The sequence below is a fragment of the Danio rerio genome, chromosome 13, assembly GCF_052040795.2.
Source record: "Danio rerio strain M-AB ecotype USA chromosome 13, GRCz13ab, whole genome shotgun sequence".
NCBI classification, from domain to species: domain Eukaryota; kingdom Metazoa; phylum Chordata; class Actinopteri; order Cypriniformes; family Danionidae; genus Danio; species Danio rerio.
The window spans coordinates 52,558,640-52,573,673 of record NC_141033.1 but is presented as its reverse complement, the minus strand read 5'-3'; the positions used below and the strand labels follow the sequence as shown (position 1 = coordinate 52,573,673).

The 15,034-nt window shown below is 42.9% G+C and overlaps 1 protein-coding gene across 18 annotated transcripts in view; it reads left to right on the top strand.

Annotated features, from left to right (window-relative positions):
* Positions 1-384: 384 nt before the first annotated feature.
* arid4b (AT-rich interaction domain 4B) overlaps positions 385-15,034 on the top strand; it is a 138,234-nt gene continuing 123,584 nt past the window's right edge. For all 18 annotated transcript variants that reach the window (XR_015506418.1, XR_015506417.1, XR_015506414.1 and 15 more), the window contains exon 1: positions 385-547. The gene's annotated coding sequence lies outside the window, so the exon portion shown is untranslated. The remainder of the gene's footprint in view (positions 548-15,034) is intronic.

Genomic DNA, 15,034 nt, shown 5'->3' with positions numbered 1-15,034 from the left:
GAAACATGAACACAGTAATGGAGAACATCTCGAATCAAACTTCTGTTATTCAAAGAAACCTTTCGACTCTTCCTCGCAAAGAGCAAGCGCGTGAAAGTAGGCGGAGCCTGGTTGTATTTCCCCACTCACTGTTGAACTCTGGGAAATGTAGTTTGAGTCATCATTGTGTGCTTCATTGCTCTGGGGACTGTAGAACACGAGAGTCGAGCTGAAATCCTACAAGTCCCGTGTATCCTTGCGAGGAAAACGCTTTGCTACGATTTTACCGTCCAATAGAAAACAAGCGGGGCGGTTCGAGCGAGTGCAACAGCCAATCAGCGCGCGCGCTGTCCTCAGTGGGCGTTTTTGTGTATCCTTCAGCCCGTTTCAGAAAGAGAGAGGATTATTACACAGAGAAAACGAGTGCGACTGACGAGCGATTTGTCGGATTCGCATCCCGACACCTTTCCTATATTTTCGGACGACGTTTCCAGCATCGATCATCGATGATTTGTCCAATGGATTACTAATTTAACGGAGGAACACCGCGACCTGTCTTCTACATCAGGTAGGACATTATGTTGACCAGATAAAGTCTTAATGGAGACGGAGATCGAAAGAAAACTAAGCTGCATCGAGCCTCAATATTGAACTAAATGATCCCCCCATGACGTTATATGCGAGGATGTAATTTAATCGTTGTGTTTTGACAACGAGACGTAGCCTTGTTTTCACAGAAAATGGCTTTACGATGTAAATGGTGCATCTAAACAGCGGGGGACTTTTTGTTCGCCTTTATTAGTTTGTTATTAGCAACTTCGGGCTTCACTTGTACCAGCAGATGTTGTGTTGGAATTCGCCAAAAGACTCGAGCACTTTTCTGTTCGCTGCTCGCCATCAAATAGCTGATGTGGGGGGAAACACTGCCTTGTTGGGTCCCTTACGTAAGGCTTTGTGCGATCCGAAGAGATATTTAGACGGAATAAGCGATGAAATCTGACAGGACGAATGTATGCATTGTGATTTTTATTTGTGTGTGTGTGTGTGTGTGTGCAGCGGCTGAAATCTTTGCTCTTCGGAAACTCTCCTGTGATTGTGATGCGAATGAATCAACATCGTTGCAGTTTTCATCTTAATATCATCGCGAATTTAGGTGTTTATTCTGAGCCGTGGATCGTTTCGGAGCGTGAGCCGAAATGGCTGGCGAGGCACGCTGTAGTTTCCCCAGCAAGCCCGTTTTCATCTCTAGTCGCAACGGAGACTGTTAACGTTACATTTCACACTGATAATCGGTTGTGTCGACGGCACGGACGTTACAGTCCGAACGCGACAGTTATTGTTTGGGGTGACATTGTCATTAGGGCTCAACGCGACGCGTTTGTTTTTCATTCAATTGAAGTGATGATGAGGATGATGATGATGATGATGTCGAAGGAAAACAAGTCTGATTTCCCCGATCGGAGCAAGTTGTTTGGGTTGACCTTGTTCGGGAAGGCTCATTGTGTTGTTTGTTGAGCGTGTTGCACACCAGCCGTCAGCATTTTGTAGCGTTGTCTCCTCCACATAAACACCAAAAAGCGTGTCAGTTCTTTGTGATTTTACCGTCTTGCTTTTCTCCATCGGGACGGGTTGGCTTTATAGTCGAAATAGCAATGTCGCCGTCGTCCCACTTCTCGAAGTCGACATGGCTCGCAATAATAGAAGTGGGGCGGCGGATTTAGCTCCTTTGTACAGTTAAACCAGCGCTGAACGTCGCAATGATAAAAATGTCGATGTCAAGCGACTGCAGTTGTGTGGCACAGAAATGGCGTCATAATGCTGTAGCGCAGTCGACATTACGCGAACCCGCGCACGCAGACTCCTGTAGTTTATCAAAGCGACATTAACTTTCTCTCACAGTTTAACTCTGCTTGTTTCACTCGATTGTAATGCTGACTCCTCAACTCCGAGAGTTCGCCTGCAGAAGCGAGGATCTCCTCGTTCGCTTCTGTGGTCAGGATCACGTTGAGTTCAAAGAGACACGAGGTCATTATATAAACACGTATGGCTTATAGATTGTTTTTGTGTCTAAATACCACACATATTCGTTATTTTACCGAGGTGTTATCAATGAATGGCTGTCTTTACTAATCACAACTGTCTCTCTGTCACAGCCAGGAGGGGAGCGGCCCGTCTTTGTTTTAGCCAATCAGAAACGCGCACTGTCTGTCAATCATTTTGTGCTGACACTACTGGCATGTCTGTGGTGGGCGGGGTTTCTGGCAGAGGGCGTGGGGATGAAGGGATGGGGGTTGGGTTAATTTAGTTAAGTCTGGTGGAAGTTAACAAATCGTCTCAAGTAGATCCCAGCACCGTGAGGAGTTTGCATGTTCTCCCCGTGTTTCTGTTTCAACCACCCCTGCTGAAAAATCCAGCTTAAACCAGCCTAGGCTGGTTGGCTGGTTTTAGCTAGTCGACCAGGCTGGTTTTAGAGGGGTTTTGGCCACTTCCAGGCTGCTTTCCAGCCATTTCCAGCCTGGTCTTAGCTGGTCAGGCTGGGAGATGACCAGCTAAAACCAGCTTGACCAGCCTAGCCAAACTGGGAGTCCAGCCAAAACCAGCTATATCCAGCTAAAACCAGGCTGGTCAAGCTGGATTTATCTGGTCATTATCCAGCCTGACCAGCTAAGACCAGGCTGGAAATGGCTGGAAACCAGCCTGGAAATGGCCCAAACCCCTCTAAAACCAGGCTGCTCAACCAGCTAAAACCAGCCAACAAGCCTAGGCTGGTTTAAGTTTGATTTTTCAGCTGGGAGGTTTTCCAAAGTCTGTGATTTGGTGAATTGGACAAAGTAAATTGGCCGTGGTGTATGAGTATGTGTGCATGAGAGGGTGTATGGGTGTTTCCAAGCACTGGGGGATAACGAGTTAGTGTACTTTTAGTGCTGGGTTGGTGGTTCATTCCGCTGTGGTGAGCCCTGATAGATCAGGAACTAAGCCGAAAGAAAGTTACTGAGGGAAATCACACCACTTATTAGGTTGCTTTCACATTTGGTTCAATTGCCTGGTCCGAACCCAAGTTCGAATGTCCCCCTTGCCACCTTCTCGGCTAGTTTGTGTTCACACTCTTCTTTTTTCTGAACCCCGGTACGGTTGGGTCAACAAGCTGCTGTTGTGTGGGTAAAGTCTAGACCGGATACGTGGCCGGCTGGAACGCGTTATGCACATTAGTATAGCAGCATTTTTTAATGACACTGTATAAAAATAATTAATATTTTTACAGTCATGTGACGATTGGGGTGGGAGTAGGCGTTAAAAAATACAATTTATTGGGTAGTTTAGTTGATAACAAATACTCAGTACAACTACTGTTTTTACGTTACAGTGACGGTTGAATTGTAGGGTTGGGGTGGGGGTAGACGTTAATAAAATACAATAAAGGCGAAATTTCATAAATAATATAAATAATTCTCGTTACTTCCGGCCGTATCCATATCCGATCTAGCAACAACCTGTTGTGTGTACAGCTGTTGTTAGGTGATGGCCACGAAAGCGAAAGCAACAAAATTTGTTGGCACTAAGAAGGAACATATAAACATTAGCCTCTTTAACACATACAGACCTTACCGTAAAATTACCGTCAATTTTCCGGAAAGGTTTGTGGGAACATGCCTTTTTTGAAAATACCGGTAAATCCGTTCCGGCTATTTTCCGGAAAGAGAAGTTGTAAAATTACCGGGAAGGAAGATTGCCAGAAAGAACGTGTTCACGTCTAGACTGTGCTGACATGAGACATCTACTTTAGCCTATCAGAACAGTCGGACGCATTCACGTCCGCGCTGTTTATGTAAATAAAAGTCTTTAAATATTTTTTCATACACATTTAGCTTCTAGATGTTAGTCAGATAACGTTTATATGTTACTTCTTAATGCCAACCGTGTAAATAATTATCGTTAAGATGCTAACGATAAGCTGTTGTTTGTTTACCTTCAAGCTCTGCTTCTTTCAGTTGCTTGACACGTCACGTTTGCCCATAAAGCAGCCCATGAGCGCCAACACACACACATATCATGTACATCTCGACATGTGAAAGTGTTCCTCCATATTTTCATCGAAGTTGTTCACAATACTGATCCATCCACAGAGTTTGTAATTTAGTCAAATGTTTACAAATACAAGCGCAGCCGTTTAGAGCTCATTTCTAGTTAATAATGTAAGAATTTACCAGTATTTTGGAATGGATGTGTGAACGGTCTTTTCCGGAAAAATTCCGTAACGTCCTCGCCTGTGTGAACAGCGCTTTTTTAAATTTACCGGTAAAGTCGTTCCGGAAATTTTCCAGATGTTTAACGGTATCACTGTGTTAACGGGGCTATTATCTGACTAACAATCAGCAGCTAAATGTATCTGGAGAGGGATTTACAGCCATTTATTTTCATAAACAGTGCGGATGTGAATGCGTCTGATTGGTTGAAGTAGACATCCATGTCAGCACGTTCCAAATGTAAACGCACTCTTTCCGGCAATTTTCCTTTTGCTTTCACACTAAGCAGCATTCTGGGAATCTACCGGAGATGTTACAACTTCTCTTTCCGCAAAATTGCCAGAACGAATTTACTGGTATTTTCAAAAATGGCTTGTTCACACTTGATCCCCTTATCAGCAATTTTACTGAAAAGTCTGTGTGTGTGAAAGGGGCTATAATCACTATATTTACTCTGGCTCAGTCCCGCTTGTCACCAAGGTAAAGTTAGGCGATACACAAACACATGCACACCTCTTTCAGGCGGACTCGGGTAGGGTTCGCGGGTGTGTACCCGAGTTCAGAAGACATGGTTCACAATAGATAAATGTACCAAACTCTGACATCAAACGAACCCGGTTGCGGACCAAAAGTGCTAGTGTGAAAACACCCTTATGCTTCGTTCAGACAAAACGCGGATGAAGCATCAAGCGCGAGTGATTTAATTAAATTAAATTCATCTTTATTTGTATATTGCTTTTTTACAATGTAGATTGTGTCAAATCAGCTTAACATAGAAGATTAAAATAATTTTAAACGGTGTCTGTCCAGTTTTCAGAGTTGAAGTTCAGTTCAGCTCAGTGTTTTAATATTCACTGCTGAGTCCAAACACTGAAAAGTAAATCCATCTACAAGTCCCGAACTATGCAAGCCGATGGCGACAGCGGCGAGGAAAAATCTTCACCAATGGGCGAAAGTAAAGGGGAAAAAAAAAACTTTGGGAGAAACGGGGCTCTGTTGGGCATGACCGTTTCTCATATGGCAAAACGTCTTGTGGAGATTTATATGTTAAGTCAATGCAAAGATGCGAATAGACAACCTGATACATGCAAATGAAGCGGCGCTAATTGAGCGTTTTGCGCGATTGAAGCGCTTAACACGCGTTTCTTGTCAATCGTTCGTGTTGGAAAAACTAAACTTCGGTGGAAATTTGCGTTAACTTTTGCGTTAAAATTTGCGTTAACTGCGTTAACTAATCAGGAGCTTGCTGTTGTAGGGTAGTGATAATGACGTAGCTCCTGCATTTGGTGTCCCGAGGGAAAATCCTCTTGCCGACACCGGACAACAGCTCATCGAACTGGCCTCGGCTCAGTCTGAAGCACCGCTGAAAGAAAGCCTCCATCATCCACTTACAGTTTCTCGAGGAGCTGATGAACTCTCAGGGCTGGGTGCACCTCAGAATAGATCTAGTGGACTCAGTCTTATATTAAAATCGGCGCATTGGTGTCCACGTACGTACTCATTGAAAGTGCCAGATGATGTCGCAAGCTTTCAGAGACAGTGCATTCCTCTGCCTTTGAGCCCTCAAATGTGTCATTAAGTTTGACGTGTTTTCCCCTTACACGCAACTTTTGTAAAACATCTGCTTCACGTTGCTTTGTCAGAGTCCTTGCTTGTAAAATACGTTTAGTTTAAGCAAATTTGTTGATCCGAAGAGAGTCGCTCTCGCTCACCGAATGCGCTGTACTGCGTGTGTCCATTCCCTAAGCAACAAGAACAAACGCCTGACATCGCCTGCCTGTATTTCTCAAAGTTGTTTAGAATTAAATGTTTAGAGATGGTGTGATGACGCGTACCTGTGTGTGCCTTTGATGCACCCCTTGATGCTTCTTGCGTTCTTGTCAAAACACCAGTAGGAACGAAATTAGGCACCAAAATTCATATGCTTCAAATACAAGTATCCCACAGGGCTCGAAATTAACCTTTTTGCTTGGAAGCACGGGTGATCCTAGCTTTAAAAATTTAGCCGCATCAGGCAAAATTTAGGCGCACCCACCAATAATAAGCACCGTTACTACAAGTATTATACAAACATATGTATTGCATTTGAAATCAACAGTAATCAAACTAACAAGCAAAAAATATATATGCATGCGTGAGGAAAATACGTCTCAACAAATCCTGTTATCACAAGAAAATAGATTTTTATAACATAACTGAATGACAGAAGCATACAAGGAGCGCTCACTGGCCCTGCACGCACTGGTTGACATGAATGAATCTGTTAACGGTATAACTGTGCTGTTCTCACGGGTGCTGTCTGATATTGCACTGATGCTTTTGACACATACTGTACCTTATTATATGCATACGACATGTTCATAGCAATACCGGTCTTTTCATGAGTAGCGTTATTAATTTACTCAGTGCAAGCCAGTTTGCGATGGTGTACGTGGTGTTAAATTTGACATATAGCTGCCACTTGCACGGCGGACACCATCATGCGATTAAATGAAGGATTAAACAGAAGCTCTCGTGCTAGATGTGGCAAACAGTTTCCTGAAAATTCCATCCCACAGACTTTTCATAGCGGACTTGAAGCAAACAGAAGTCTTTTATCCACTCTTGGAAAAGTGTAGATGGTGGATTAACATTCAGCACATGATCACTAGTACGATGTGTCATTATTTGTAACTTTAGATGTCATGATTTCTAAAACAAAATCTGTCAGTGTAATCTTCATTCTCATCTTCAGCGCTTTACAGTTTTTCGCAGTAGTAGCTCTCTCTGTCATCCCAAGCCAGAAGGCATTGACTGAGTGATTGACAGCTGATATTTCAGTGCTAGAGCAGTGGGCCAATAAGAAGAGCGAGAAGGCGGGGCAAGCATTACGGACTTGGCTTTGTTTACTGCAGCAAGTTGACATGACGACTAGGGATGTAACGGTATCAGAATTTCACGGTTCGGTAATACCTCGGTATGAATGTCACGGTACGGTATTTATTGAATCATTTACAGGAAAAAAAAAACTTTTGAAAATACTCCAAAAAAAGTGCCAAAAGTGTCAATGACATACAAATTAGCCATCTATCTGTAAGCTTTGAAACACTAACTTCAATTTTAATAACAAAAAAATATTAAACCATGTAAAAAAATTAAGTTTCAATTTAGTATTGTTGAAAACTCATCACATTCAACATTTAATCACTCACTCACTTAGATAGAGATGGGTTTAAAGGAAAATTATCATATAATTATAATCTGGTAAAAGCTGGTATCTCTGGGCATTTACAATGTCCCCTGTAACAGAAAAAAAACCCTCTCATTTGGTACTGAGGTTTCTGGAACAAGAGAGATATGTCTTGGCCCAGGTTGACAGCAGTGGGGTAACATTGTGCATTGTCTTTCCCCCACTTGAGAAGACAAATCATGAGTGAGATAGAGGTCTCTTTGCGGTACAAGTCAATGTCTGAATCAATCTGAACAGTGTGCTGTGTTTCTGCAGTCCCCATGACTTTTATTAGTCGTATTCCCCAACTTGCAGGCACGTGCACACATAGGGCTCAACCTGTGCAGTGCACATGCCCTTTTTAGTCTTGGATAGAAAATGCCCTTCCAAAACGATCAAAAGTGCCCCCGCGACGCGACACACCCTACGTCCAATCCAGCCCTTCAGTAGGCGCGCGGCAACACCTCTCTTGAATATGCGCGCTCAACCCCCCCTCGGCGCTTTACAATACGCGCGCCACAACACAGCTGATCAGAACGCGCGCGACAGCACCGCTGATCAGAACGCGCGCGACAGCACCGCTATTCAGCACGCGCGCGGCGACAACACCCGCTTTAGGTTCGATCATTTCCATCTTTTTTTCATCTCCGCTACTAGCAGCACACTCCATTTCCGCATTACTGGATCTGTAGCGACAACAGACCGCAAAGGATTATGGCCACGCCGGGGCTGATGGGAAATGAAGTTTCAGCTACGTCCCGTTCGCTTCATTCGCCTGAGCAAATTTTCTCAGGAGACCTATAGTTTTACCGAGTCATGCGACTTCGGTAATATCGAAAAAAATTAATATTGCGGTATGACGGTATTTACAATACCGTTACATCCCTAATGACGACTGTTTTAAACCATTCCTGAGCGCTGCGTTTCGCGTTTCAAGTGCAGAGATGCATTCTGCGTGAATGTCTACCGAATCCACGCATGTGGTGAACATTTTGTAGTAAAAACTGCTCGCACACAACAATTTTATACACTTGCACAAATGCTCCCAAATCGCATTGGTAAAATGTCGCCCGCATATGCGACCAAAATGGTAGCAATTTCAAGCCCTGTCCCATACATTTTGAAATTAAAAACTGTCGAGGATAAAAACACAATAAAGCCCTGGGTTTGTTTACATGGCGGTCCTCGCTGTTAAATAAAACAATGTATGGCTTCAAAAATACCGAAGTACCTCCACATTTTAAAACAGGAACAAAATAATTCACAAATACATTCCTTCCTTCATTTATTTTTCTTTTCGGCATAGTCCCTCTATCAATCAGCGGTCGCCACAGCGCAATGAACCATCAACTCATCCAGCATATTAGGGGTGTCAAAATCAATTGTTTCTTCGGTGCACCTCGATGCAGACACGGACAATTCGGTATCGGTTCAGTAATAGGTTATTATGTACTGACGTCATTTATCTCCTATGCGCTCTGTCGCGAGGGAGGTGAGCGTGAGTATTTACAACACTCAGGCAACTCAAGGCCGGTCCGTGGCATAGGCACCATAGGCTAATGCTAAGGGCGCTGTATATCCAGGGGGGCGCCAGAAATGAGCGCGGTTCAGTTGGTTTTGTTTTCGATATTCCTGACACACATTCAGTTATAGACGACAATAACTCAAAAACCTCTTACCCCAAAAAGATCTTAAGTGTGTTTCCTACAAAAAGACAAAGCTGGTTATGTTTCACAGCACAGTTTCTTTTTTTTTCGCTCCACACTACGAGCACTGCTCCGTTTAAGCCCTCGCAATATGTGTTTAGCCGGGAGAGCTCGAGCTGAGAGGAGCTCTCAGCAAGGGACCGTCGGAAAAGTGCTTCTTTTTTTCGTTTGTTCTTTCGTTTTTCTGCTCCGCTCTTCGCGAGCTCTCCCTGTTGCGAGGGTTTAAGTGTGTGTGTGTGTGTGTGCGTGCGTGCGTGCGTGCGTGTGTTCGCGTGCGTGCGTGCGTGTGTGTGTTTGTTTCTTTGATGCTGTCTATGTTTGTGTTTGAATGAGAGACAGTGTGTGCTGTATCTCTGTGTGTTTATACAGACAGCTTGTTATAGCCTCTCCTCTAAAATATAACACTGTATATGGAATGCATCGTCAATGCACCGAAATATCAAAATGAATGGAATCGAAGGCATGATAATCGTAACCGAACCGAATCGTGAGACCAGTATAGGTTCACACCTCTACAGCATATGTTCTGCGCAGCTAATGGCCTTCCAGCCGCAACCTTATTCTCAATCAAGTAAGGGGTACAACCCTTTAAAAAAGATTTTTTGTCAGGTACATACCAGTTACAAAGGTCCCGATGCTATAATGGCACCGGTTTTCGGTACTTAACCCTAGTCAATAGTGAAATCTGTTAATCGTTGCATCGCTAACAGTGAACATCCCAGATGAGGCTGTATTACCTCTTCGTCCTAATACACAAAACACAAAATCTGCCACTTTCTAATAACCAGGCAGTTATGTTCCTGTTATATTTCAGTGTGTTATTACAGTTGTTAACAGTAAGTTATTTCAGCAATTGTGTTCGTATTATCTTGTGATGTGTGAGTAATGCCATATTATTACTATAATTATTGTGTTTTACTACCAATCAAAATGAGACTGAGGCATATACAAATACAACCCATTCAGTTTATTGTAGTATTATTTAATAACACACCAATTTAACAACTTCCAATAGACAAAAGCTCTAAAAAATAGTCCTGAAAAAAAGGTGTGATCTGGATATTTATGCAAATCTAACCCTCAAGGTGCGATATTCCTTCATGTTAAATCAAATTTCAATGTCTAAACTGAATAAGGTCCATTGTATGTCAAAGTAAAGCATCTTCTACATGTAAGCTGTACATTAAACTAGACTACATCTACATTGTGCTACTATTTAGGTGATTGCTTGGTTCAGTGTTCTGATTATATGATTGAGCAAGCTTTGTAACTGATTTGAAATTATGATGCTGCATAGTAGACTTCTTGTCAGCACACTTGAAAATGTTAATCACAAATGTATTCGATTTGAAAGCCGCTCACACACTGCTTTAATGCTCTCATACAGCAGCAGAATGAAGTATATCTCGAGCTGCAGACGTCTGTGCCTCCAGGTTAGCCACACAGTTCACTTTCATTTGCAGAAATGCAAACACTTGGCTCAAATCAATTGGTTGCATTGACAATTAGTAATTTATCTAAGAGATTAAGCAAAGTAAGTTGTAACACTATGACAATACACTGCTGTGTTTTCACCAGGAACACAGCGGTTATATTTTAAGGGATAATACAGCTAAAAATTATAATCCTGGCATCATCTTCTTATTCTTCATTTGTTTCAAACATATGCGACTTAGGGCTCGGCGATATGGGCAATAAATCATATCTCAGTATTTTTAGGAAGTATGACAGCATGTTATATATATATATATACAATATTTTCCCATAAATGGTTACTTGAAACCTCAAAACATTCATTCATTTTCTTGTCGTCTTAGTGCCTTTATTAATCTGGGGTCGCCACAGAGGAATGAACCACCAACTTATCCAGCAAGCTTTTATGCAGCGGATGCCCTTTCAGCCGCAACCCATCTCTAGGAAACATCCACACACACATTCACACACACACACTCATACACTACGGAAAATTTAGCCTACCCAATTCACCTGTACCGTAGTGTTTGGACTGTGGGGGAAACCGGAGCACCCGGAGGAAACCCACACGAACGCAGGGAGAACATGCAAACTCCACACAGAAACGCCAACTGAGCCCAGGTTCGAACCAGCGACCTTCTTGCTGTGAGGCGACAGCACTACCTACTGCGCCACTGCTTCGTCCCAAAGCCTTTATTAAAACTTATTAAACAGTTTTTGAGCAAAATATAATTTTAATAATCGTTTAATCCACCAACCGTTTGTACAGTAGGCACACACACATCAAATCAAGTCTTCCAGCTAAGAGGCTAAAATAAATAAATCAATAAAACAGAATAAATACATAAATACAGTGGCTGTTTCTCAATATCAAGTATGCAAAGTTCGGACTTGCCAAGTTCAGACTTGGGAGAACGAACTCCCGAGGTCGCGAGGACAGAAGTCGGGCACTTCTTCAAATGGAACGGCAGTGTACTTTATAACGGCACCTCAGCATGGATTCATCGATTTCACTGTTCATTAACAATAAAATTATTTAAGCCAACTTATCCAACATATGTTTTACACAGTGGAAGCCTTTCGAGCTGCAACCCATCCCTGGGAAACTATAGGGGAATTAAATAATCTAAATTGTCCGTAGTGTATATGTGTGAATGAGTGTGTATGGGTGTTTCCTAGTGATGGGTTGCTGCTGGATGAGCATCCGCTGCGTAAAACAGATGTTGGATAAGTTGGCGGTTCATTCCGCTGTGGTTACACCAGATTAATAAAAGGACTTAGCCAAAAAGAAAACAAATGAATGAACTTTAATGTCATAATGTGACGTCCATACTGTCAAAAAGCGAACATGTTTAGCCGTTGATCTTTGATTGATTTTATGTTGTGTCTTGAACTAAATTCATCTTGACACTGAAGTCTGATGTTGAGTTCTGAGATCAACCTAATTTGAGTTTGAAATGAGTTTTAAGGAAAAATGTCATTACATGTGGCATCTGCATGTGCTTTCTAATTTAACATTAGCAGCATTCATAGATGTATACACTAGATATCACGTAGGGACCCTAAGCATGCGTCAATAGCGCCGCCATATTTGTACAGTGCTCCCAGGACAAATGTCATTCAACCGCACTAGACAGGACAGTGTTACTACATGAAGAGGCTGGACTTTAATTCAATTCAATTCAGCTTTATTTGTATAGCGTTTTTACAATGTAGATTGTGTCAAAGCAGCTTCACATAAATGGTCATAGTAACTGGATCAGAGTAGTTCAGTTTTTAGTGTTTAAGTTCAGTTCAGTTTAGCTCAGTTCAGTGTGGTTTGAAGTCATTATTGAGAGTCCAAACACTGAAGAGCAAATTCATCGATGAGTAGCATTTCAGATCCTGAACCATGCAAGCCAGTGGCGACAGTGGAGAGGGGAAATTTTTTTTACCACCCTGCTGAAAAATCCAGCTTAAACCAGCCTAGGCTGATTGGCTGGTTTTAGCTGTTCGACTAGGCTGGTTTTAGAGGGGTTTTGGCCATTTCCAGGCTGGTTTCCAGCCATTTCCAGCTTGGTCTTAGCTGGTCAGGCTGGAAAATGACCAGCTAAATCCAGCTAAAACCAGCTTGACCAGCCTGGTTTAAGCTGGACATAGCTGGTTTTGGCTGGGCTCCCAGCCTGGCTAGGCTGGTCAAGCTGGTTTTAGCTGGTCATTTCCCAGCCTGACCAGCTAAGACCAGGCTGGAAATGGCTGGAAACCAGCCTGGAAATGGCCAAAACCCCTCTAAAACCAGCCTGGTTGACCAGCTGAAACCAGCCAACCAGCCTAGGCTGGTTTAAGCTGTTTTTTTCAGTAGGGCAATAGGAGAGTGAAGAAAAAAAACCTTAAGAGAACCAGACTCAGTTCGGCACGACCATTTTAATTTCTCCGCTGGCCAAGTCTTGTGCAGAGCTGCAGTCTCAGCAGTGGAGGCTGGAAGCTGGCCTCAGCGAAGACTCAGACTCGTCTGTCCCTGAAGCATCACTGGAATCAGTCTCATACTCTCCACTCCCCCATGACCTACAGCGCAACAGCAGCAGCTCAGGATACGGCCTGGTCCCGGATATGGACACCTTGGGATCATCTCGTCGCTGGTCTTGGGTCCAATCAGTGACTCCGCATAATCTGAGGACCTAGGGATGAGTATCCCCAGGTGGAAATGGAGAATAAAGAGAATAATTAGCGTAGCTGCTGTTCATAGTGTATATAAACAAGATGTAGAAACTTGTGTGGAACCCGCTAAGTGACGCATTGTGTGTATGAGGACTTTAGCGCTGTCTACGGGTATTGTAACGAGCAAACTAAGAAAACAAAGCACAAAGGCAGAACATTTCATAGGTCACATTTAGTTTTTTACGTTTTTGAACTTTTGTGCTAAACAGAGAGCATTATTGAAGATGATATACAGTCACTTACTGCATTCACCATAAGGCAAAGCAGCACCAACTCACACTAAACACTCGGCTTATGCTAGTTTTGTTGAATAAAATCAGCAAACAATGCAAAAGATATATGACAACGAGATGCTGCGCTGCCAGACACTTGTATTATTGTGGACTAAGTGAACGAGACGTTCATAACAGAGATACAATCACAAACGAATCGCTCCCTCCGTCAGTATGAGAAGTGAAAGCAGGAGAGGAGGTGTGCTTCAGGACACGGATTAGATCAAATTTAACAGGGAGGGTGGATAGAACATTTACATACACACATACACAAGCTTTTTGTCAGTAATGCCCGTGCGATCACTGATCCATCAATGTAGAAAAGTGATGTAAAATTATAATTTTCGTAATAAAAAAAAAAATTTAGCATACTGTCCTCTGCGAAAACTCCCAATCATATATGTATGTGTATATGTGTGTAATTCTCTAGCTCTGGATGGCCACAGTCCTCCACTGTACCTTGGTCCTGCATTCATTTCAAAGGAGCGCTACCCTGTACTGAAATGGTGGCGCTATTGACGCTATTGTCGCCAACAGGGTAGGCGACATCTAATGTATATATCTATGAGCAGCATTTACAACAAAAGTCCGTAGTTCACAGAGAAGCAGCTGTGAAAACTGCAGAATGATGATGTGTGATTTGGCTATTGGCAGAGAACTTTGGCTTTGTGTAGTAGTTACTGATCTGGGTTTATAGGCACGCAACAATCACATGCGATTTATCTTTCAGCCTGACTGTCCTGCTTAGCATGAGATCAGACATTACACCCAGGGCTCAAAATTGCGACCATTTTGGTCGCATATGCGCCAGAAAATTAATCTATGCGACCTCATAATATATATGGGAGCATTAGTGCGACTGCAGATAATGGTTGTAGTGCGACCTGTTTTGATTTTTTGTAAAAACGTGCTGAATCGCTCTTATATTGGTTCATATTAGCTGTCAATCACTCAAGGTATTCCGCTGTCAGATGACAGGGAAGGAGCTTTTATGACCACGGGAAATGCAAACGGCTGAAGAGTAAAAACTTAAAGCACACAAGTTTGCAAACCCCACCTAAAGTTGAGGCGCAGATGAAAGCGATCATGACACGTCACATGGTGAATAATGATCCGCCAGCTGAGATCAATCGAGTACGTGCTTCTTGGAGAAGGTGCCCGAATCTCCATGCGTTGCATTCACTGCGTGTTCAGCGCAAATGTCCGCTAAAAGTCAAATCTAATACTGTACATATCATCGCCAAAGAAGCTCGCCTTTACTAAGTTTACACTGAAACTGCGGCTCATAACAAACAGCGGTATTGCGCCGATGGTTAGCGCAAGAATCCTGCTCTGCCTACTCATAAATTGGGTCGGCTGACTCGCCAGCTTTTCCACTAACACAGAAAAATGAAGATCATCTCAGACTGAACCTTTAAATTGACACAAACTGAAACCAAAACTTTTAAAGAGTGA